Consider the following 23120-nt stretch of genomic DNA (forward strand, 5'->3'; position numbering starts at 1 on the left):
TAGATCGTGCAACTTGCGTTCCTGTACTGCCAGGTCCTCCCAGGCCATTTTCTAGATCTCTTCGATTGCACAAACGGCCTGAAGGTGGCTGATCTGACACAAAAACTGAGGGAGCAAGAAAGCCCAACGTACAACGGCCGGACCACCGTGGAGGTATACGTTGATATGCCCGCCGGCCACAAAGCATCCATACGTTACTTAATATATTTGTAGTCATGCTGGAGCTTTGCACAGTTTGGTGAACCATGGCTCTTACAATACTGCAAAGGAAGAGTGTGGACATTGTGTCTGTATTGCCGGGGTGACATCCTGTTGATAACGAGCATCCGGTTATTTGATAGGTACACATATATTCAGAAAAATCATCAAGGGATTCAAAAAGAGGAATTTTCTTAAAGGGATGTGGTCTAGTCATGTTGTTTGAAAGTTGAAATGTGATGTCACAATATGGGTATCTGCCTACTAAAACAGAGTTTTTAGCGGTGTTCTTATATTCCCAACAGAACGTTGCCTTTTCCTGGATTCTGCTTCCTATTGTGTATACCGTATAATTCACCATAGCATTGGAAAGGGTCCCTCTAGACCAGGGAAATTTTTTCCAACCAGTTGTATTAAAAGGCACCGCATGCATAAAAAGTCCCCCCTCCTCCAGGGTTGGAATATGCATGCACATCCAACACTCAGTCTTGTTCAAAAGACGAGAAATATTCTGCACATCTTTCATAAAAGAGTTGTGGGCCCAGGGTCCATGGTCATCTGATGTCTGGTTAGGATGGTGGAGATTGAACCAAATAAGGGCGAACACAGCGAGCTGGAGTCCAAATGATTTTGCCATGATCATCTACCGCAGCGTAGCCTCTCCCCCAGGTAATAAGCTCTGCAGGACCTTTCCACGTGGGGTCTGGAAGCCGTCGATAGTAAACTGGAGGTCTTGAAGTAGGGGGAGAGACTGTTGAAAAATGACAAGAAGCAGCTGTTGATGATGGATCGCCCGTCAGATTTAAAAAGTTCAGTGTATAAAGGCACAAGTTAAGGATGTTTTGCACTGCTGGGAGGCCAGGGGCAATTTTCCCCTTTTCATTTAAATATCGATTGAGAGCTGTTTTTAATGTTTGATTTGCTCGCTCAACCAAGGCTTGACCTTGGCTATTATACGGAATGCCAAATTTATGAACAATGGACCATTTTGTACAAAATTCTGCAAAAGCAGAGCTAATATAAGCAGGTCCGTTGTCTGACTTAAGTTCTTTGGGGCGTCCCAACAATGCAAATGACCGAATACAGTGATTGATAACATGTTTAGTGGCCTCACCCCTCTGGGGGGAAGCCATAATGAAGCCAGAATATGTATCAATAGAAACATGAAGATGTTTCCATGGGGCAAAGGGAGGATATTGAGTAACATCCATTTGCCAAATTTGACAGCTCTCCAAGCCACGAGGATTTACTCCAAGTGGTATTGAGTGTGCTTGCTTGCTACAGGTTGGACATTGCTGAACGATGGCAGCAGCTTCAGCAGCTGAAAGATTAAATTGTTTGATTAATGCTTTCTTATTCTGATGGAAATAGGAGTGACTTTCCCAGGGGGTTAAAAAGGTGATGACAAACACCGGAGTATTATAAGGACTCAATGAGGGTTCAATGAGTTTTAACTCTAATTGTTGATCTACCAATTGCACCAGAGCAGCTAATTTTTCTTTGGTTAAAGGCCACTGATCCATCCAAACTGGGGTGTCAGTCAAGAGGTTTAACTTTATTAATTGAGACATCTTAATCCAAAATTAATTTTGCATTGAACTGACTCATCAAGTCCCGACCCCACAGATTAATATGAAGTGGAAGAATGACAGGTTTAATGTGGGCAGTGACTGATGTTTCTTCTGAGGTCACAGAAAGCCAGTGTTTGCTCACACGTGCGTGCTGGACTCCTCCCACTCCCCGAACTGACGGTGCGCTGTCGGTCTGCCACTCAGAGGGCCACTCCTCCTCTCTTATGACCGATACGTCAGCTCCGGTATCTAGAATACCAAAAAAGGAGTGTCCATTGACTTGAAAGGCCATAGAAGGGTGGAACTTTTGAATTTCTTGCTCAATTGCCAAAACTTGTGATTGTTGGGGCACAGGGACGGCAGTTGCCACTACTGTTCCCTCAAGCACAGTCATGGGAGTGTTAGGGGTAAATGCCAAAGCGACTGATGTAAAGTCAGCTGGGTCTTTCAAAAATGGCATAGCCGTTACTCCCTGCATAATGAAGTCACGGTGAGGAAACACTAACAGAGGGGTGTCACAATCAGGGGGAAAGGGGACAGACGGCCGGATTGGCAAAAAATATGACAGCCCGGATAAACCTGTGGTTATTGTCTCAGAGGCCATCAGGACAAAATGATAAGATTCAGCCTTTGAGGCGGGGCTAGCTGAATGCCCCAGCTCTAGTTTCCCAGTTCCTGGGAATCAGCGGGCATAGGGTTGGAGCGACACTGATTTGCCCAGTGAAACCCCTTTTTACAGCGCGGGCAAACAGTTTTTGGTCTGGCTCCCTCTCCCCTGCTTTTATTAGCGCCCCCCCCGGGGCCCGGCACTGATTTTTAAAATGACCAGGCTTTCCGCAATTAAAACAGTTACCAGCTTTACCCGCAGGTTGCCCATTATTACTTCCTGCTTTTTGTAAGGCCATAGCCAAAGTTTCCATGTTAAATGCATTGGTCCCCACAATTCTACAGGCTTGAATATAGTCTGCCAATCCTGCATCAGGTTTGCTCATTAAGGGCTGCAGGACCCGTCTACAGTCCTCATTGGCATTTTCAAAGGCAAGTTTTTTAAACAATTCCTCTTGGGCTATTTCATTTGTGATTTCCCTAGATATGGCCTTTTGTAACTGATCCACAAATTCCCCATAGGGCTGATTAGGCCCTTGAAAAATCTTTACAAAAGAGCCTTTTGTTCCCCTCTGTGGATCATCAACCCGAGTTAGGGCAGCTTTTGCTGCGAGGGCTGCATGAGAATAGAACAAAGTGTTCATGGCTTGTTGAGCGCCCAGGTAACTAAAATTTCCATTCCCTGTTAACTGGTCTACGGTTGGTGGATTACGGCCTGGCCAAGCTAAAACGATCTTTTGACATTCCTTTTTCCATTCCGATTCCCAAACCACATATTGAGAAGATGTTAAAATCATATTGAATAGCCCTTTCCAATCTTCAGGCAAGAAATAAAAACTAGAGGCCATGTGACCTATCAGACCCAAGGTATAATGGCTAGAAATCCCATAACTTGATGCAGCTTGTTTAATTTCTCTAATATTTTTTATAGGAATTGTTTCATATCTGCGATTGCCTGTGATTGGATCAATAAAAACAGGTGCACAAAATTGATATTCTTCAGGTTGCAGTTCCCCTTTTTCATAAGCTTCAGCCAGTGCCCTGGAGATGGCGCTGGCAGGAGAAGGCGGCATGTTAATGTTCCTTTGTTCTTTTCCTCCCTCCTTTATTGGCGCGAACGGTTCAAAAAGCACATCGGCTTGATAAACTGCCAAAGAGGATTTTTCTTCTGCACTCTGTCCCTTTTTTAAATCATCAGGCTTTTCAGAGTCATAAACTGCCAAGGAGGATTTTTCTTCTGCACTCTGTCCCTTTTTTAACTCATCGGGCTTTTCAGAGTCATAAGCAGGCGGGGGGTCTACAGGCTTGTCAAAGTTATAGGAAGGAGGGGGGTCTACCCTCCCCTTCTCTGTTTTCATGGCATCTTCATGGATTTGGAGAGATTCAATTACAATTCGCCATGTAGACAAAATTTTTGGAGGGGCTCGGGGAAATTCATGAAAATACTTTCCCAATTTAACCCACACAGACATTTTTAGGGATCCTCCTTCGGGATATGCAAGGCAATTTTGATATACATATTTTAAGAGGAGAATCAAATCCCCTTTAGTGGGAAGCGGCAAATCTGTCCCATTGTTTTTCAAAATAATTATTGATGACTTGGTCAATTCCCTAAGTTCTGAGAGGTGCACAACCTGAGGCTTAGAGAATCCTGTCCCCATACTCACGGTAATGTTTTGGGAGGATGCTTCGTCTAGCCCTGACAACCGGCCCTGAGTTGCAGTAAGCTCTTCCGCTGATTGAGTAAGAGGAGACGCGCTCAGAAACATGAATCACGTCGGGGTCACCAGTTGTGGGTTTTCACGCACCCAGCGGTCTCCCATGGGTGTAGAAGAACAGACATGTACACGTGGTTTCCTCGGGATGGGAGCCTCGAACAAAGCCGAAGCATCCCTTTTATTGTGTTATCAGAAGGTGGGTTTATATGCACCTGGTGACCACCTTACACCAACCACATTTGTTATAACACAGCATATTAGTATGTTACATGTGCTACAGCTTTGCTTTGCACATGCTCCTATACAGCTGTTACACCCGGCACCAACAAAACACCAAAACACATTCCTTTGCACCGCACGGCACTTCTTTGTTTACTCCAATCTTTTTTACTTTCGACTTCCTCATACCTTGGCCTACTGCAGCTGATGACTCAGCCTAGCAGGCCAGATAATCCAATAACTCCAACAATCTCTTCTGTCCTGTAAATATAAAAATGGTAATATTTTGTTGAATTACTGTTGTCTTAAAATCATAAACACAATATTCTTTAAAATTCTTAAACACGCTGGTTTCTTAATATGGCTATTCCAACTCCTATTTCCAAAGTCCTTCCATACTACTAATCTATGTAATATGTAATCTATGTAATTGTTTGTTAACAAAAATACTGTAGACTTAAATACATTTCATTTTAGATTCCACTAACACATCTGGAGTATGAAATGATTTTTAATTGAATATAATGCCACTCAAATATCTCATGCAACAACTCAAATGATTTAAAAACTAAAATATCAGTAGTTTATTTCCTAATTATATATACTTTAAAAAAGCTTTAATGCAATTTTCAAACTGAGATTATCCTAGAATATAAATTTGTCATATGAACCAGAGCCAAAATTATACTTTTATCTCAACATCCTCCAAACAGACCTTACCATATGGTTCAAGATGATGAAGTGGAAGTTCCTGATGCTCATGTCATCAAACTGTTGTGTAAGCAGAACACTAATAGCAGAAAATTAAAATTGAAGAACAGTAGCTCCATAGCTATTGACTTGAAAAAGAGGACTACAAGCATTTGCAGATGACTTGGTTTTTATATTGGAAGAGCCATTGGAAACAAATACTAAACTTATGGAGAAAATAGAAAAATTTGGAGAAGTGGCAGGGTTGAAAATAAACAGAGAAAAGACTAAAGTGCTAACAAAATCTAACAGAAAAACAAAAAAATAATTTAACAAAAAAATCTTCAAATAGTTAAAAAAGTCAAATTTTTGGGAATTTATCTAACAGCAAGATGTGTAACGATAAAAGAAGATAACTATGTAAGACTGCTAAAACAAATAAAATTGAATAGCAACAGTGAAAATGAATATCTTAATAAAAATACTCGTTTTATTTCAAACGATTCCTGTAAGGCTGGGAAAAGCCTTTTTTTATGAACTGAATACAACAATATTGAAATTTATCTGGCAAGGAAAAACAGCTAGAATTAGACTGAAAATGCTACAAGAAGCGAAAGAAGGTAGAGGATTTGGACTGCCGGACTGGACATTATACTACGAAGCAACTATTTTAACATGGCTTAAAGAATGGATAATGCTTAGAGACAAAAGACTATTATATCTAGAGGGGCATGACCTACAAATTGGTTAGCATGCCTTTCTGTAGTATGGAAAGAATAAAATACATAAATACTTTCAAAACCACTTTATAAGAAATGCACTTCTTTCAGAATGGGAAAAAATAAAAGCAAAAATTTATATTAAGATACCTGGATGGCTTTCAACAATGGAAGCTTTCGCTTACCCAAATTTAATTAATTACGACAAAATTGTGACTTATAAAGATATTTTGGACAATGAAGGAAAATTGAAAGACAGGCAAGATTTACAAGAACAAGGTATTGATCCATCATAATGGCCATATCTGCAAATTCAAACGAGATACGAAAAAGATGCTAAAACAATGGGATTCTATAAAGAACAGACAGAATTTGATCAGATACTGTTAAAAAACTTGATTAAGAAACTATAAATTTCTGTTAAACTTAAAGATGAAAGAAGAACAAGTAAAAGAAACAATGATAATATGGGCAAAGAACTTCGCATATAATATAGAATTAGAAGACTGGCAAAAGTTATGGGAAAGAAATGTTAAATTAATTAAAGCAGTGGCATATAAAGAAAACTTATATAAAATGTTTTACAGATGGCATATGATACCAGTGAGATTAGCAAAAATGTTTAAAAATACTTCAAACAAGTGTTGGAAATGCAAAAAAAGACCAGGTACTTACTATCATATCTGGTGGACATGCCCAAAAGCAAAAAGATTTTGGGTAAAAATACATTTATGGTTGGAGAAAATGACTAAAAAATAAATAGACTTTAGCCCATAATTATTTTTATTAGGAATAATAGTAGCAAATTATGAGAAAGATTGTATATATTTTATTCTACACATACTAACTGCAGCAAGAATTGTATTTGCCCAACATTGGAAAAATGAAAATTTACCAACTAAAGAAGTATTAATTAAGAAAATTTTAGAGTGTGCAGAAATGGACAGATTGACTTAAAGTTAAAAGAGAAAGAAGACTCAGTGTATTTTAGAACATGGGATAATTTCTTTCAATGGCTAGAAACATGAGTTAGAAAGAAAGGAATGTGATATGTAACTTTGAATATATATTAGTAAGAAGAAGACTATTGAGGGATTAATTAACATATTGTTTATGAAAATTAACTATTATCTATTGTTTTTTGTTAAACACATGAACCCAGACATTATGCTGTTTGCTAAATATTGAGAATATTATTTGGAAAAACCTAACCCCATCCCCAACCCTAATCCTAACCCTAACCCAAATCCCAACCCCAATCCAGATCCCACCTCATTCCTAACCCTATAAAAACTAATAAAATTTACACAAAAAAAGAAAGAAAGAAAAAGAGGGAGGAAGAGATTCAGGAATTAAATCTAGGAATAAAGCAATATGAAGAGCAGGATTCCAAAGGCATTGTGAGATGGCTGTTAGTATGGCTTCCTAATTATATTCAGTGCATCTTCTTATCTAACTTCATTACCTTATCTTCTAATCTAATTTATCTAGCTTTCTTGTGTCTGCTTGGAAATGTGAATAAAGAAGAAAATTTGACCCTTGCAAACTTTATTGCAGGAAATACATATTATAAGTAGAGCTATTTCTAAAAACAAAGGAAGTAGCAGTAAAAATATAATCTCTTCAAGCTGAACTCAGTTTCTGCTGACTTCATAAATACATGCATGCATCATGACAGTCTAGTATGGTTCCCAGGTTCTTAATCAAAGCAGAACCCAATAGTAAAAGAAAGAGAGCACGGATTTAATCTGGAGAAAGATTTAAAAATAGATAAGTAAATTGTTTACATAAGTTGAATTATGCCAATATTTCTACTGATGCTGATGGAGAGGTGCTTGGATCTTTTTGTTCTTTTTTGGGCTGGGTGATAGTATCTTTGCATAGTCTATAGGCATTTTTAATGTCTGTGTGTCTGTTGAGAGCTGATTTGTCAGAGTACCAGGCATCTAGAAATTCCCTGGTGTTTTTTTACTTGGCTTGGTCTAGGATGGTCACATTTTCCCAATTGAAACTATGGTTAAATCTGTCTACATGTTGTGAAATTAAAGAATTTTCATCATGTCTTCTGACTGCTAATTGATGTTCGTGGAGGTGTTCTGCTAATCATCTGCCTGTTTGTCCTACATGGTGGTTGTTGCAATCCTTATATTGTATGCTGTGGATCAGGGCTTTTCAACCATTGGTATGCATACCACCAGTGGTACTTTGGCATGTGGTACATGACCATCCTAGAGAAATGTAATGGGGGAGGGGAATGAGCTGAAGAGATTCAAGCCTGAGGGAGAGGCAGCTGTAGCTGCAGAACTCTCGGGGCTCAGCAGAAGCCCCAGGAGCACTGGCAGGGCTCCATCTGATTGACTCCATCTGATTGGTGCTTCCAGAAGCAGCATGGAGAAAAGTGGGGGGGAGAAGAGGAGTGGATATAAAAGGAGGCTGTTTTGGTGGGAAAGGGAAAAAAAGACAACAGGGAAAAATAAGGGGATGGAGAAGAAGCTGTGGAAGGAAAGCTTGGCAGGCAGGGAGGAAAAAGAGACAGGGAAGAAGAAGCAGCTGTTGCTGGAAGAAAGGGTCCCCTGGTTCATTTTCTCCAGCCAGGAAAATGTAATCAGCGCTAATGAAATGAAAAGCCGGGAAATGAGCATATTGGAAAGGAGGTTGGTTTATTTCAGAAGCCAGTGGGTTCCTGGTCAACTGGCAGCTTGAATGGATTATCATAAGGATTTTTAAACAGTTTTTACAGCGTTTTGTAATTCAGAAGTTTGGTTTGTGTGCTTTGGTTATTAGAATATTTTAGTCTGTTTCACAAAGGCTAGCAATGAGTCCAAAGTGTTGGCTTCCGTAGGTTTAATCCCTTATACAAATGTAATTAGTTTTAGCTCCTTATCTTGAGTTTGTCTATGGTTTTTAGCAAGTTTTCTTTGTAGGTAAACAGGCTTAATTTAAGATTATTGCTTTTCGTAATTGCCGATCCTTTGCTGCATTGTTTAAACTGAGACATGCCTTAGATAGCTTAAGAAAAGATGGAGTTTAGTGTTTCTTTATTCTGGGAGGCTTTTGTAAGTGTTTCATGCTTTGCGCTTGATTCCTGTGTCTTTAAGGGTACAGTGAAGGGACTGGGGTGTGTGTGTGCATTCTTACTACACTGTGGAAGGAGAGCTCAGAAGGCAGGGAGGAAGAAGAGGAGAGGGAGAGAGGAAGAAGGGCTGACCAGCCAGCTGGTAGTGGTGCATATTAATAAATATGGATAAATTCATCATATATTTGTCAGTGCAAAGGGAAAGTGATTCAGCAAAGGAACTGCCACCGAAGAAATTAAAACCAGTACTTTTTCCCTTTTTTTCTACAGTTTGTAACATTTTATTAGATTATAGAATAAAATACAAAAATACAAAAGCAAATAGTAGGACAGAGTGAGGAGGAAAAAGGGGGAAAAGTGAGGGGGAGAAGGGAAAAAGAACAGACTTCCTCTGTTGCAGTAGAAGGAAGCATTAACATTGAACCTTAACTTTTTACTTTTTCATAATATTATAAACTAGCCATTTCTATAACAACAAATGAATTTGCTGTTTCTATAACAACAAATGAATTAATCAGTAAAACCAAAAATCCCCCCCTTTTTTTAGTTATCAAGTTTTTGGCACATTGCTAAGCACTGGTGGTATTCAAATATTGCCATGTCCTAAAATGGTACAATCTGTGAAAAGGTTGAAAAGCCCTGCTGTAGATGATTCCATGTTTTTTTTTCCTTCTGGGGTTATTGGGTCTGCTTAGGATGTTTTGAAGGGCTTTAGTTGGCTTGTGTGCTCTGCTGATTGCATGTAGTTGTAGGAGTCTGTTGGTGGTTTCTGAGATATTCTTGATGTGTGGCAGTGTAATTCTTTTTTAGGATTTTTATTGTCTGTGCTGTATTGGGTTGAGTGGTCAGGGACTTTTTGATAAAGTTACATGAATATCCATTTTGTTGGAATATGTTCGCCACCATCCTAGATCAAGCCAAGTCCAAAAACGCTAGAGAATTTCTAGAAGCCTGGTGCTCTGACAAATCAGCCATTAATAGACACATAGTGTAAGGACCCACCCCACTTTGCATCTTAAGAAGACAGAACTCTTGGAATAATTATTCCAACAGGGATCCTTTATTAAGAGAAAATGGTTGTAGGCATTCTAGACAGGACTTGGGGTCCAAGCTCTCCAATTCAAGGTTTTAAGGGTTTCCCCAGTAGCCCCACCCAATCAACCCCCTCTTTCAGCGACAGTCTCAGGCATTACACTTCTAACCCCTTTTCATTACTGCCCGGCTGGATGGAGATTTCAAAGAAACTACATGAAAGGAAAACGGCCCCATTCTTATGGTTAGTTCTTTTGCAATACACACATTCAGTTCCTTAGAAGTATACTGAAGGAAGTGAGGGCCATAAAGCCCCTTTGTTCTCCCCCGTCTCTCCCTCTTATGGCAGAATCCAGAGAAGGCAGAATTGGGGTTTTCTATATTTGATAACTAAAGATGAAATATAATTGGATTCTGACATCCGGCCCCCTCAAAAATAAGAGAGATCTACCTGGAAGAAACAAAACAGGTATAAAAGTTAGTCAGGCTTGTTAGGGTACTCTGTGTGAAACTTCTTCAATAGCTTCGGGGCTCTGACATGACGTTTATGGACCCACTCGTTTTGTGAGGCAGGGAGGTGTTTCCAGGCAACTAGGTACTGAGTTGCTTCATGATATCTCATAGAATCAAGGATTTCCTTTATTTCGAAGTGTTGTTCACCCTCTACCATGATTGGAGGTGGTGGTGGGGGGATTTTTGACCGTAACGCTGACTGATGCTCTCTTTTCAGCAAGCTGCAATGAAAAATTGGGTGTATTTGCCTGAGATTTTTGGGTAATTCTAATTCTACTGTTACTGGATTTATGATTCTTTTAATTGGAAAAGGCCCTATATATTTTGGTCCAAGTTTTTTACAGGGTTGTAGAGACTTTAGGTATTTTGTAGATAGGTACACCATTTCACCTATAATGAATGGTGTAGGCTCAATCCTTTTTTTATCGGCTTGTGCTTTGTATGCCTGCCTAGCTTCAGCTAGTGCTTTTCTAACTATTGGCCAGGTGTTTTGTAGTTTTTCCATCCATTCTTTCAGTGATGGGATCATTGGTTCGTTTGGGGTTAATTCTGGCATGGGGCTGAAACTTTGACCGTTGGCTATTTGAAAAGGAGTGTAGCCTGTGCTGGAGTTGACTGCATTATTGTAGGCAACTTCTGCAAAAGGGAGTAAGTCCGTCCAATCACTCTGTTGGAAATTTAAAAAACATCTCAAATATTGCTCAAGTACTGAATGACAACGTTCCGTTTGTCCATCTGTCTGAGGGTGATGGCTACATGTCAGTCCCTGAGTGGTCCCTAAGAGGGATAAAAATTCCTTCCAAAATGCAGACGTAAATTGCACTCCCCTATCAGAGATGATGCGTTGGGGTGCCCCGTGCAATCTGTAAATGTGCTGGATGAAACGTTTTGCTAAGGCCTTTGCAGTGGGAATCTTTTGGCAAGGGATAAAGTGCACCTGTTTGGAAAACAAGTCCATGACTGTCCAGATAACAGTATTCCCATTGCTTTCTGGCAATTCCACTATAAAATCCATGGCTATTTCCCTCCAGGGGGCTGAGGGATTTGCCATTGGTTGTAATAACCCTGGCGATTTCCCTTGCAACCTCTTTGCAGATGCACATGTTGGGAAGCTGGCAATATAACTTTCTATGTCCTTTTTCATGGATGGCCACCAAAATTGCCGTTTAATTAAATGTAAAGTTTTTATAAATCCAAAATGCCCTGCTGATTTTGTATCATGGCAAAGGTGCATGAAAGTGACTCTTTGAGTTGTTGGTATATATAACGTTTCCCCTACCCAAGGCAACCTGTCTCTCATTGTGCACACATTTTTGTTTTTCTGAAACCATTCATCTGTTTCCAAACTTTTTCTGAATTCAATTCCAGTTTGGCTGTCCAGTTGTGGCTTTAATTTGGCTGGGGTTCTTGTGGTTACTGGTACTGCCAGTTGTGACTCTGCCATTATTGGTCTAGAGTCTGTGGTTCGTGCGCTGTTATATTGAGGCATGCGAGAGAGTTCTTTCTTCCTGGTAAATGTTTGAGCTTAAATTGGAACTGGTGAAAATGCTGGGACCAGTGGGCTTGTTTGGGATTGAGTTTCCTGGACATTTTCAGGGCTTCCAAATTTTTGTGATCAGTCCACACCTGGAAGGGGATTTTGTTGCCTTCCAGGAACTGTCGCCACGTGAGTAATGCCCAACGTATCCCATAAGCCTCCTTCTCCCATACGGGCCAGTGCTGTTCTGTTTCTGTAAGTTTCTTGGATGTATATGCACAGGGTTGCAATACCCCTTCATTGTTTTCTTGTAATAGAACAGCCCCCACTGCCACATCACTTGCATCTGCCTGTATTACGAAGGGCTTGTCCATGTCTGGGTGCCTTAGTACTGGTTCGGCAGAAAAAAGTCTCTTTAGTCTCTCAAATGCTGCTTGGCACTCCATTGTCCATGTTAGTGGCTGGCTAGGTTTTACTGAGGATGCTCCCTTCATTTTTAGTAAGTTAGTGAGGGGCAAGACTATCTGGGCAAATGAGGGGATGAATTGGTGGTAAAAGTTTGCAAAGCCCAGGAAACTTTGTAGTTGCTCTCTTGTGCGGGGTGGTGCCCAATCTAATACTGCTTTGACCTTCTCTGGGTCCATTTCAATGCCCTGGGGGGATATGCGATAACCTAGGTAGTCTATCCTTTCCTGGTGGAATTCGCATTTTGAGAGTTTGGCATATCAGTGAGCGGCTCACAGCTTCTTTTAAACCGCTCTGACAAGGTTGACATGTTCCTCTTTTGTTTCAGTGAAGATAAGAATGTCGTCCAAGTAAACCAGGACCCCCTTAAACAGGTGCTCCCTTAGAACGTCATTGATTAATTGCGTAGAGACTGCAGGGCCCCCTTGTAATCCAAATGGCAAGACTTTGAATTGATAGCACCCCATGGGGCAGTTAAATGCAGTCTTCCATTCGTCCCCCTCGGTGTCTCTCCCTTTGCGGCTCCAGGATCTGGGGCGGCCGTAGGGCTCAGGATTCTCCTCTCCTAGGGAGCTGAGAGTTCTCTTTATCAGGTCAATAGCTTTCTCTAGGATCCAGTCTGAGTACGGTGCCCAGCTTTCTCCCTCTTCACTTGCGTGCAGAGATTTCTCCATCTCCTGCTTCCGTTCTCATTGCTTGGTCCCCCGTCTCAGGGTCACCTTTCTTGATTCCTTTCCCCACTCACTTTTTTTTCCAACGCCCATTGACCAGCAAGGCTTGTGGTCCCGTGTCTCCACCACTTCTTCTCCTGAGGAATCTGACCTCTCGGATCCCAACATCTGGCAAGGTTCCAATTTGGTCAGCGGCTCTCTTTCCAGGGAGTTTTCCCCCTCTCTTGCTCTTTGGAGAGCTTGTACCCCAAGTCCTGTCTAATATAAGGACCCACCCCACTTTGCATCTTAAGAAGACAGAACTCTTGGAATAATTCTTCCAACAGGGATCGTTTATTAAGAGAAAATGGTTGCAGGCGTTCTAGACAGGACTTGAGGTCCAAGCAATCCAATTCAAGGTTTTAAGGGTTTCCCCAGTAGCCCCACCCAATCAACCCCCTCTTTCAGCGACAGTCTCAGGCATTACACTTCCACCCCCTTTTCATTACTGCCCGGCTGGATGGAGACTTCAAAGAAACTACATGAAAGGAAAACGGCCCCATTCTTATTGTTAGTTCTTTTGCAATACACACATTCAGTTCCTTAGAAGTATACTGAAGGAAGTGAGGGCCATAAAGCCCCTTTGTTCTCCCCCTTCTCTCCCTCTTATGGCAGAATCCAGAGAAGGCAGAATTGGGGTTTTCTATATTTGATAACTAAAGATGAAATATAATTGGATTCTGACACATAGACATTAGCAACATCTATAGACTATGCAAAAGAGACTATCACCCAGCACACAAAAGAACAAAAAGATCCAAGCAGCTCTCCACCAGCAATCAGCACCCAAATCAGCACACATTAACTCCAAGGTTAACATTAGATCATCAATGAAGTAAACAATACCCCAATCTAGAAACTGCCAAAGAGCCAACAGTATACAGCCCAACCAAAGAATCTCTAAGACCACCCCCACCAACACTGACAGGCAAGACACCAGAATATAAACCGACAGCAAACAGCACTTCTTACTAGCATTAATGATGTTACTTAGTTTGGGGTAATGAAACATCTGCAAGAAAACAAGCAAGCTCAGAGAGCACCAAGGATCTCCCTAAACCTCTACTCCTGGTGACCAATACAGATTGGATCTTGAAAAAAAATCCAGTTTAGAGGAAGAGGTATGGAATTCATGATGAAGTCCAGTTTGTTTAAAGTGCTGGAGGAATTTATCAACGTCTTAAGATATGACATCTCCTGGAAGCCTCATCTCAAATCTTTGATAGCTTCTTTAACTATCAATTGAGTGCTACTGTTATCACAGATTTTCACTCTGACCCCAGATCAAAGTTGGCAAAAGACTTGGTAGGAAATACAGAAGATTTAATCCATAACAGTGCTTCTAATGAGCATTTTGATTCCAAAGCATTTTCACAGTGTCTCCTGAATGTCCTTACAATGCACAATATTTCCTATGAGTTGGCCAACTTTCCCTCCACCTCACTAGTGGGGAAGCTCAAAAATTGGCTTCACTTCCATCGTCTTCATTATTTTGCTGTATCTGGTTTTGTGGTGTGGGAAAGAAAGTATGCAGGGAATACAATGAAATGGAAAAGAAGTGCAGAATGCCATCACTTCCCTGGAAATGAGGGAGTTGAATACACTGATGCTTAAGAAAACATAAATTCCTAACTCAAAACCTAACAGGTATTTCTTAGCAGAAAACTTTATGAAGTCAAGGGGCATTAAAACATTTTCAAACACTTATGGAAGATAGTTTGGCTTGTATTTAGTGACTATTCGCAGACACTAAAAATACTCCATGTCTTTGCTATGGACACTGGTGTTTGTTATTAATAAGACACATTTGTTTGATTGAGAGACAGGGAAGATCAGCATGAGCTATTCAGATCTCTGAGTAACCTGTTTCTGTTTCAGAAGAACGGAATGGAACAGAACAGAACAGAACGGAACAGAATAGAATAGAATAGGAAGGGAGCTTGGAGGTCTTCTAGTCCAGCCCTGCGCTCAAGCAGGAGAACCTATATCATCTCAGACAAGTGACTGTCCAGTCTCTTCTTAAAGATTTTTAATACAGCATTTTGTAATTTATGATCAGCTTTCTAAGGACAAAAGGGAGAGGTAATATTTTTGAAACATTTTGCGTAGACCATCATTATCAAAAAGAAAAAAAAATAGAAAAATCTAATTAGACCAGTTATAAAGAAAATGAACATATTCAACGAATGGTTATCACCTGTCTCATAGGATGTTATATAATAATTGAATTTGTGTTGGGAGGGAGATAAAGAAACCCTATAATATTTGCTATATGGAATTGTTTTTGGCTTATCTGCAACCTACAAGCTATCTGACTGATTACCACAAGGCACTTTATGACATTTCTCCAAAGTGTCTTTTTTCTCTATAGCTATCTAAATTAAAACTTGGATTTCTGGCTAAACTATCATTCAGAAGGTTACAAGTGAATTTTATTTCTTTACTTACTTCCAAAAGCATTATGCAGAGTTGGTCCAACATATAGCTGTGCAGCAGGAAGTAAGTGTTAGATCCTATTTTATGTTGCTTTTACTCTTTTAATCAAATCAAATCTTTGTTATGGTCATAGACCAGCATAACTTCTACTTTTCATTTTTTTAAAAAAAAAAAAACCATTGGAAACATGTCAAATGTAAAGAGAAACCAAGTAAAAAAAAACCTTATGACATTCTCCCACCTCTCCCATTCAACATCCACTTCAAGAGGTGATGTCCCCATTAACAACCTGATTATAATAATAAATAAAACACAACTATAAATTATACCCAAGAGGACACCAGAATCAATGCAAATCATTGTCATCTTATTTTCCAAGTACCATTACTTGGAAGGTACACTTCAGAGTCTTTTTCAAGCATCTGAAACCTTGGTAAATTGAAAAGACTGAAACTTGTCATCCTTAATTTCAAAAGCTTTTGATGGAAAGTCCTGGGCATGAGGTGCTATCTGTTGGAAGAAAGGACAGAGTTTGTTTGGCACTTATTTGGATGTGAAGAGTATTTAGACTAAGTGGTCAGACTTAGAGTGCTAAGTGGTAACCAGAAACATCCTGGATACCTGTACTGGTCACCTATTTGGAATATCATATCATCTGGTTGTGTTGTGGAGTCCTTTGACTTAGGAGAAGGAGGACAAGGTTTGTATTGCTTCTGAAGGGGAAAGAATAAAAGAAAAAATAACATGGTAGTGTTGGACAAGGGGATATATGATGGGAGACAGGGGCTAGGCCACTCATGAAGAAGATGGTGTCAGTATTTGGCAACAATTTCATATCACCCCCACACACTTCCCTTTTGTGTTTCTTTTGGTTACCACCAGCTATGGGCAGAATGGACTTATTTCATCAGTCTGTCCTAGAGAGCTTGTTGGTTTCAAAAGCAACTTGGGGCTGTTCCAGAAGTTCTATTGCATGTTTTGACTAAAGCATGAGATGCTGTTTGGAATAAGAGATAGACATATTCTTGATGCAATAGTGTGGACTCAGTATTCAAGGATTTCAATAGATAATGTGGTTTTAGAGGGAAATGAAATGCTGAAGGAAAAAATGAGCAAATCCAACTAAGCACAATGAAAAGCCTTTATTAAGTGTTACTATATTAGTGGTGGTAAAAGCAGCAGAACATCCATTGTTGTAATAGTTGAATATTTAAGAAGACCTAGTCTAAGAGGAACTGGGAAACTGTTACAGAGCTATGAGAATTGTCTGCATCTGTTGGATAAAATCATTTGGATTCACTTAGAGATGGACTCCAGCTGTGCAAGCCCCATGGAGGTGACTGGCACATAGTCACATTTATATCTGGAAAAATATCTGGGTCAGTTTTTCCTGACGAAATGGACAGGGTCATTGGGGGTTTTTATTCATGACTCTTTTGATTTGTCAGGGCCTCCCAGAAGATGGAATATGGTTGGGTCCATGTGTCAGCTTTTTGAGGGATTACAGGCAAGAAGCACAAACTGTGAGTACTAACACTACCTTTATTATACTGTAAGGTTACAGTAACACAACCTTACGAGTATTACACACTTATTTTATTTATTTAATGAATTTATAAGGCTGCCCATCCACCTACAGCAGTTTACAAATTTTTTCCCTGCCTTACTTTTATTTTCCAGAAAACTAAGGAGTGCCCCTTCTGACAATATCCTTTAATTCTGTGGGCTGACAATTTTATCATGAAGGTTATCTAGCTTGTGTCTCTTAATCTGCCTCCCAAGGTTATTCTCATTGACTATTATACCATGTGAATGTTTTCTTGAGGGGATTCAATGGTTCCAACCAGTTTGAAATAAATGGTGGTCTGATCTCCCTTCCAGAAGCCATCACTGGATTCAAAAGAAATGGACAATTTCTGTCCAGTTTCCAACCTTTCCTTTTTGAGAAATATTGTTGAAAAAATGGTTAACTCCACAGAACATTGGAGGAAATTGAAATTAAAGCCTTTTCAATCAGGGTTTATACCAGGTTATAATACTATAGTAATACCACTTAATGATTTTTTTTGACAGAATTGGGTTGGGATGATACATCCATTGTAGCCCTCATTAAAATTGTTTTTGAGACCATTAATTATTGCACTTTTATGGAATAGCATAAGGGGTTGGGAGGACATGGTTTTACAGGAGTTTCCCTTTTTCCACTGACAGTTCCAATTTCAGGGGAGTGGGATAGAAAGAAAGGTGTGGCTTTCTACTCTCTCCGTATTGTTAGTTAACACAAACATAAATCTTTTCAATGAGGTCATCTCTTGACACATCAGTACATTGATGATACTCACTTATATGTCTATGGAGATTCTCAGTCATCCAGGTCATAGTTGTTCTAAATATGTTTTTTCACAAGGCAACGGGACTTTCTTGGGGGTTGTTTTTGGAAAATATTTTATTTCTCACCCAAGAAACTTCTTCAGTTCTGACTGAATGATGGGGAATTAAAGGATTTATATTCCTTGCTGACAACTGATCATTTGCATTCTTTTAGATGTAATGCCACCTGGAGATTTATCTGTGTTGTCAGGATCATCTGAGTAGTGCAAATGGGTGTGGAGCCTTCTTGGAACTGTTGAAAGGCCTGTGTTGTAGACTGGAGATAAATGAAGTCATATTCCTCCCCCTCTGTTGAGAGAAGGCTATTCAATTTTGACATAGACAGCCTCTTTGACCCCTCTTTCAAACCAGCGATCCTCTCTGTCCAAAATGTGGGCGTTGCTATTTTCGAAAGACTGGCCTTTGTCTTTTAAATGTAAATGGACTTCTGAATCTTGTCCTGATGGGTTTGTTCTCCTATGTTGGGCCATGTGTTTATGGAATGATAGTTTTGTTTCCCCAATATACAGATCTACACATGGCTCATTGCATTGTACTGCATATTATCACGTTGCTCAGTTTGTGTCTGGGTGTTTTATCCTTGGGGTGGACAAGCTTCTGCCTTAGTGCATTCTTGGGTTTGAAGTGTGCACATATATTGTGTTGGCTGAAGATCCACCTGAACTTTTCCAATATTCCTGCAATGTATGGAATGAGTACATTGCTTTGTTTATTGTTTTCTTCTTTGTCTATTATGGAGGAGTTCCTGCAGGGTCTTTTTTGGAATTTGATAAAGGCCCACTTGGGATAGCCACAAGTTCTGAGGTATTCCTTGATATGTTTTAGTTCTTTTTCTTTCCCATCTTTGCTGGTAGACAGGCCTTTAGCTTGGTGGTATAGGGTTCTGATAACTCCCTTTTTTGTGCCCCAATAGGTGGTGAGAATCAAAATGTAAATATTGATTTGTGTGTGGAGATTTTCTGCAAACTTCAGTTTTAAGGCTTCTGTCTTCCTTAATGTGTATTGCACAATCCAGGAAAGCTAGATTATTTTCCTTAACATCTTCCCATGTGAATTTGATGTATCTGTTGATATATTTGTTCAACACTTCCAATTTCTGTACTTTGATCTTGACCCAAGTATCATCCATATAACCTGGGGAAGCCATGCCATGCATGTATGGACTCCCCCAAAGAGGGAACACCACTCAGACAAATTGTCAGCAGCATCAAGTCTGTCAACTACAACATTGCAAAACATCTAACCACCTTATTAGCTCCTCTAGTTGGTAACACTCCCTATCACATCAACATTCACAGGACTTCACCAGCAAGGTTTGGAAACTAAAACTGGACCGGATGTGATCATAGTTTCCTATGATGTGACTTCCCTCTTCACCTGCATTCCAACAACTGAAGCTGTCATGGTAATGAAGAAATGACTGCTACAAGACAGTGACAGAACCTCAGCCCAGACCACATATGTGCCATGATGGACTTCTGCCTGCCATTACCTATCTTAAATACAATGAAGGTTTCTACAGACAAACCTACGACTGCACCATAGGTTAACCTGGGTCCCCCATTGTGGCCAATCTGTCAGAACCCATAACTATCTGATTTCATACTTCCCTTGCTCTTCTTCTCTGACCCAAATTCTATTCTCTTCTCTCCCTGGGTTCTGCCATACTCCTAGAGGGGAGGGAGGAAAGATCACACATTTATTCCCTTAGCTTCCTCTATCACTACAATGTAACACTTTGCTTTCCTGCATTCTTTCTCTATTGCTACAATGTAACACTTCACTTTCCTGCACTATTTCTCTCTGTACTTGCTTTGCCCTAAACTGTCAGCTAGCAAAGGGGAAGGAAGAAAGGAATGCAACCTCCGGCAACTGGCTTATCTCTCCGCTCTCAAGAGAAGGTGCAAAGAGTCATCTAAACATTGCTGCTATGACCAGAACTGGCCCAATGTTATCTCCCCTTTCCCACAATGGACTTAACACGGTGGTCTATCGAAGGGTAAAATCTTCACAAAACTGGACCTAAGGGAAGCCCACTATCACATTAGGATTAAAGAGGGGGCGAGTGGAAGACTGCGTTCAACTGCCCTATGGGATGATACCAATTTAAGGTATTGCTGTTTGGGCTGCAGGGAGCCCCCATGGTCTTCATGCAGCTGACCAATGATGTACTGAGGGAGCACCTGTACAAGGGGATCCTCGTCTACCTGGATGATATCCTTATATTTACAGAGACAAAGGAGGAGCATGTAAAACTAGTCAGAGCAGTTTTGAAAAAACTGAGAGCCGCCAACCACTATGCAAAGCTGTCAAAGTGCAAGTTTCACAAACAGAGAATTGACTATCTGGCCTACCACATATCAACCGAAGGCATAGAGATCGACCCCCAAAAGGTCTGGGCAGTGCTAGAGTGGGTGCCACCTCACATGAGAAAACATCTACAAAGCTTCCTGGGGTTTGCTAACTTCTACCACCAGTTCATCCCTTCCTTCGCCCAGATAGCCCTGCCTATCACGAACTTATTAAAGACAAAAGGGGGAGGCTTGGTAAAACTTAGTCAGCCACTAACCTGGACAATGGAATGTCAAGCCACATTCGAGAGACTAAAAAGGCTTTTTTCAGCTGAACTGGTCTTAAAACACCCCAACCCAAATAAGCCGTTCGTGATCCAAACTGACGCAGGCGACGTAGTAGTAGGAGCAGTATTACTACAGGAAAATGACAAGAGGCACTTGTAACCCTGTGCCTACACATCCAGAAAACTCTTTGACATGGAGAAACATTGGGCATGGTGTGGGAAAAAGGTGGGTGTGGGAAAAAGAAGCATACGCTATGAGATGGGCACTCCTCACCTGGCAGCACTTCCTGGAAGGGAATAAAATCCCATTCCAGGTCTGGATGGATCATAAGAACTTGGAGGCCCTAAAAACACCCAGAAAGCTCACCCCCAAACAAACCTGGTGGTTGCAACACTTCCACCGGTTTACATTCACAATCAAATATTTACCGGGGGGGGGGAGGAATTTCCTGGCAGATGCCCTATCCCACATGTCCTAGTAGAATAGCTCCCAGCCAACCATCTCCAAACCGCTCATGCCAGAAGCGCGGTTGGCAGCACACATAACCACAAGAGCTCAACCAAAACTAAAGCAGCTGATAACTAGCCAAGCAGGGATCAAATTCAGGAAGGCTCTAGAAATCGATGAATAGTTCCAGAGCCACAAAAACTTATGCTCTATCACTGACAGCTTGCTGTGGGTGAGGGAGAAACTGTACATCCTGAAGACCCAAAGGATTATGTTTATGCAACTCTGCCATGACACAAAACCAGCAGGTCACTTTGGATTTGTGAAGACACTGCATCTAGTAAAAAGACAGTTCTGGTGGCCATCTATGGTAAAGGACATTGAGAGCTATGTGACCAGCTGTCCAACCTGCGCAACTGCTAAGAGACTGCAAGGGAAAGCCCCCGGACTGCTACAGCCAGTGGCAAACCCCTCAACCCCCTGGAAGGAAATCTCCATGGACTTCATAATAGAGCTACCAGAAAGTAATGGAAACACAGCAATCTGGGTGGTCATGGACTTATTCTCAAAACAAATACACTTCATCCCCTGTCCAAAAATCCTCACCGCTAAAGCCTTAGCAAAATTGTTTGTCCAGCAAATATATAGACTGCACGGGGCACCCCAATGCATAATATCAGACAGGGGGGTGCAATTCACATCGGACTTTTGGAAAGAGTTCCTATCCCTTCTGGGGACCACCCAGGGGCTGTCATCTAGTCATCATCCTCAGATGTATGGGGGGATGGAACGTTCGAACTCAGTACTTGAACAATATCTAAGATGCTTTATTAATTTCCAACAGACCAATTGGACCGACCTGCTCCCTCTCGCAGAAGTGGCATACAACAACGCAGTACATTCCAGCACGGGCTACACCCCATTCCAAGTAACTACGGGGCAAAGTTTCAACCCCATGCTGGAACTAAGTGCCACCGAACCGGCCATTCCCTCCTTGAAGGAATGGATCGCACAATTAAAAAGCACCTGGCCAGTAGTAGTAGAAAAGTGCTAGATAAAGCCAGACAAGCCTATAAAGCACCAGCAGATAAGAAAAGAGTCGAACCAAAACCATTCCTTCTAGGGAAATGGTTTACCTATCCACAAAATACCTAAAATCCCTGCAACTATCCAAGAAACTAGGGCCGAAATACGTGGGACCATTCTCCATCAAAAGGATCATAAACCCAGTAACAGTAGAGTTAGAATTACCAAAACCCCTCAGGCAGATTCACCCTATCTTCCACTGCAGGTTGCTAAAACAAAAGCAGCAATTACCATTACGACCAGCCATCGCCCCATCACTTCCTCCCATTATGGTTGAGGGGGAGCAGCATTTTGAAATAAAAGAAATCCTTGACTCCCAAAAATACCACACAGCGACTCAATACCTAGTAACGTGGAAGCAGCTTCCCTCTTCCCAAAATGAATGGGTGCACAAACATCACATTAGAGCCCCCAAACTATTAAGAAAGTTTCACATGGACTACCCGAACAAACCAGACTAACCTCTCACTATTTGTTTTGTCTCTCAACAGATTGATCTCTCATATTTTTAAGGGGGGCAGGATGTCAGAATCCATATTTATCTGATTTCATACTTCCCTTGCTCTTCTTCTCTGACCCAAATTCCATTCCCTTCTCTCCCTGGGTTCTGCCATACTCCTAGAGGGGAGGGGGGGAAGGATTGTGGGTTTATTGCCTTAGCTTCCTCTATCACTACAATGTAACACTTTGCTTTCCTGCATTCTTTCTCCATTGCTACAATGTAACACTTCGCTTTCCTGCACTATTTCTCTCTGTACTTTCTTCTCCCTAAACTGTCAGCTAGCAAAGGGGGAGGAAGAAAGGAATGCAACCTCCGGCAACTGGCTTATCTCTCCGCTCTCAAGAGAAGGTGCAAAGAGTCGTCTAAACATTGCTGCTATGACCAGAACTGGCCCAATGTTATCTCCCCTTTCCCACAATGGACTTAACACCTGGGGATTGGCCGGTTTGAACTGTCCAGATGAACTATGGGGTGGGGTTTGCTTGGGGACACTTTAACCTATCAATCTGTATGAGAAACCCTCAGATCCTGTCTAGTATGTCTGATATCAGCTTCTCCTAATAAAAGTTCCTTTTGGAAGAGCTGCTTCCACGAGTTCTGCTTTCTTGGGATGAGGTATTGAAGTGGGTCCTGATACAATCTCTACATGGAAGAGGTAGAAACCAAAGCCCTAAACTCCTTCACA

Source organism: Crotalus tigris, unplaced genomic scaffold (assembly GCF_016545835.1).
Source record: "Crotalus tigris isolate CLP2741 ecotype Arizona unplaced genomic scaffold, ASM1654583v1 scf7180000023689.1477605, whole genome shotgun sequence".
Lineage (NCBI taxonomy): Eukaryota > Metazoa > Chordata > Lepidosauria > Squamata > Viperidae > Crotalus > Crotalus tigris.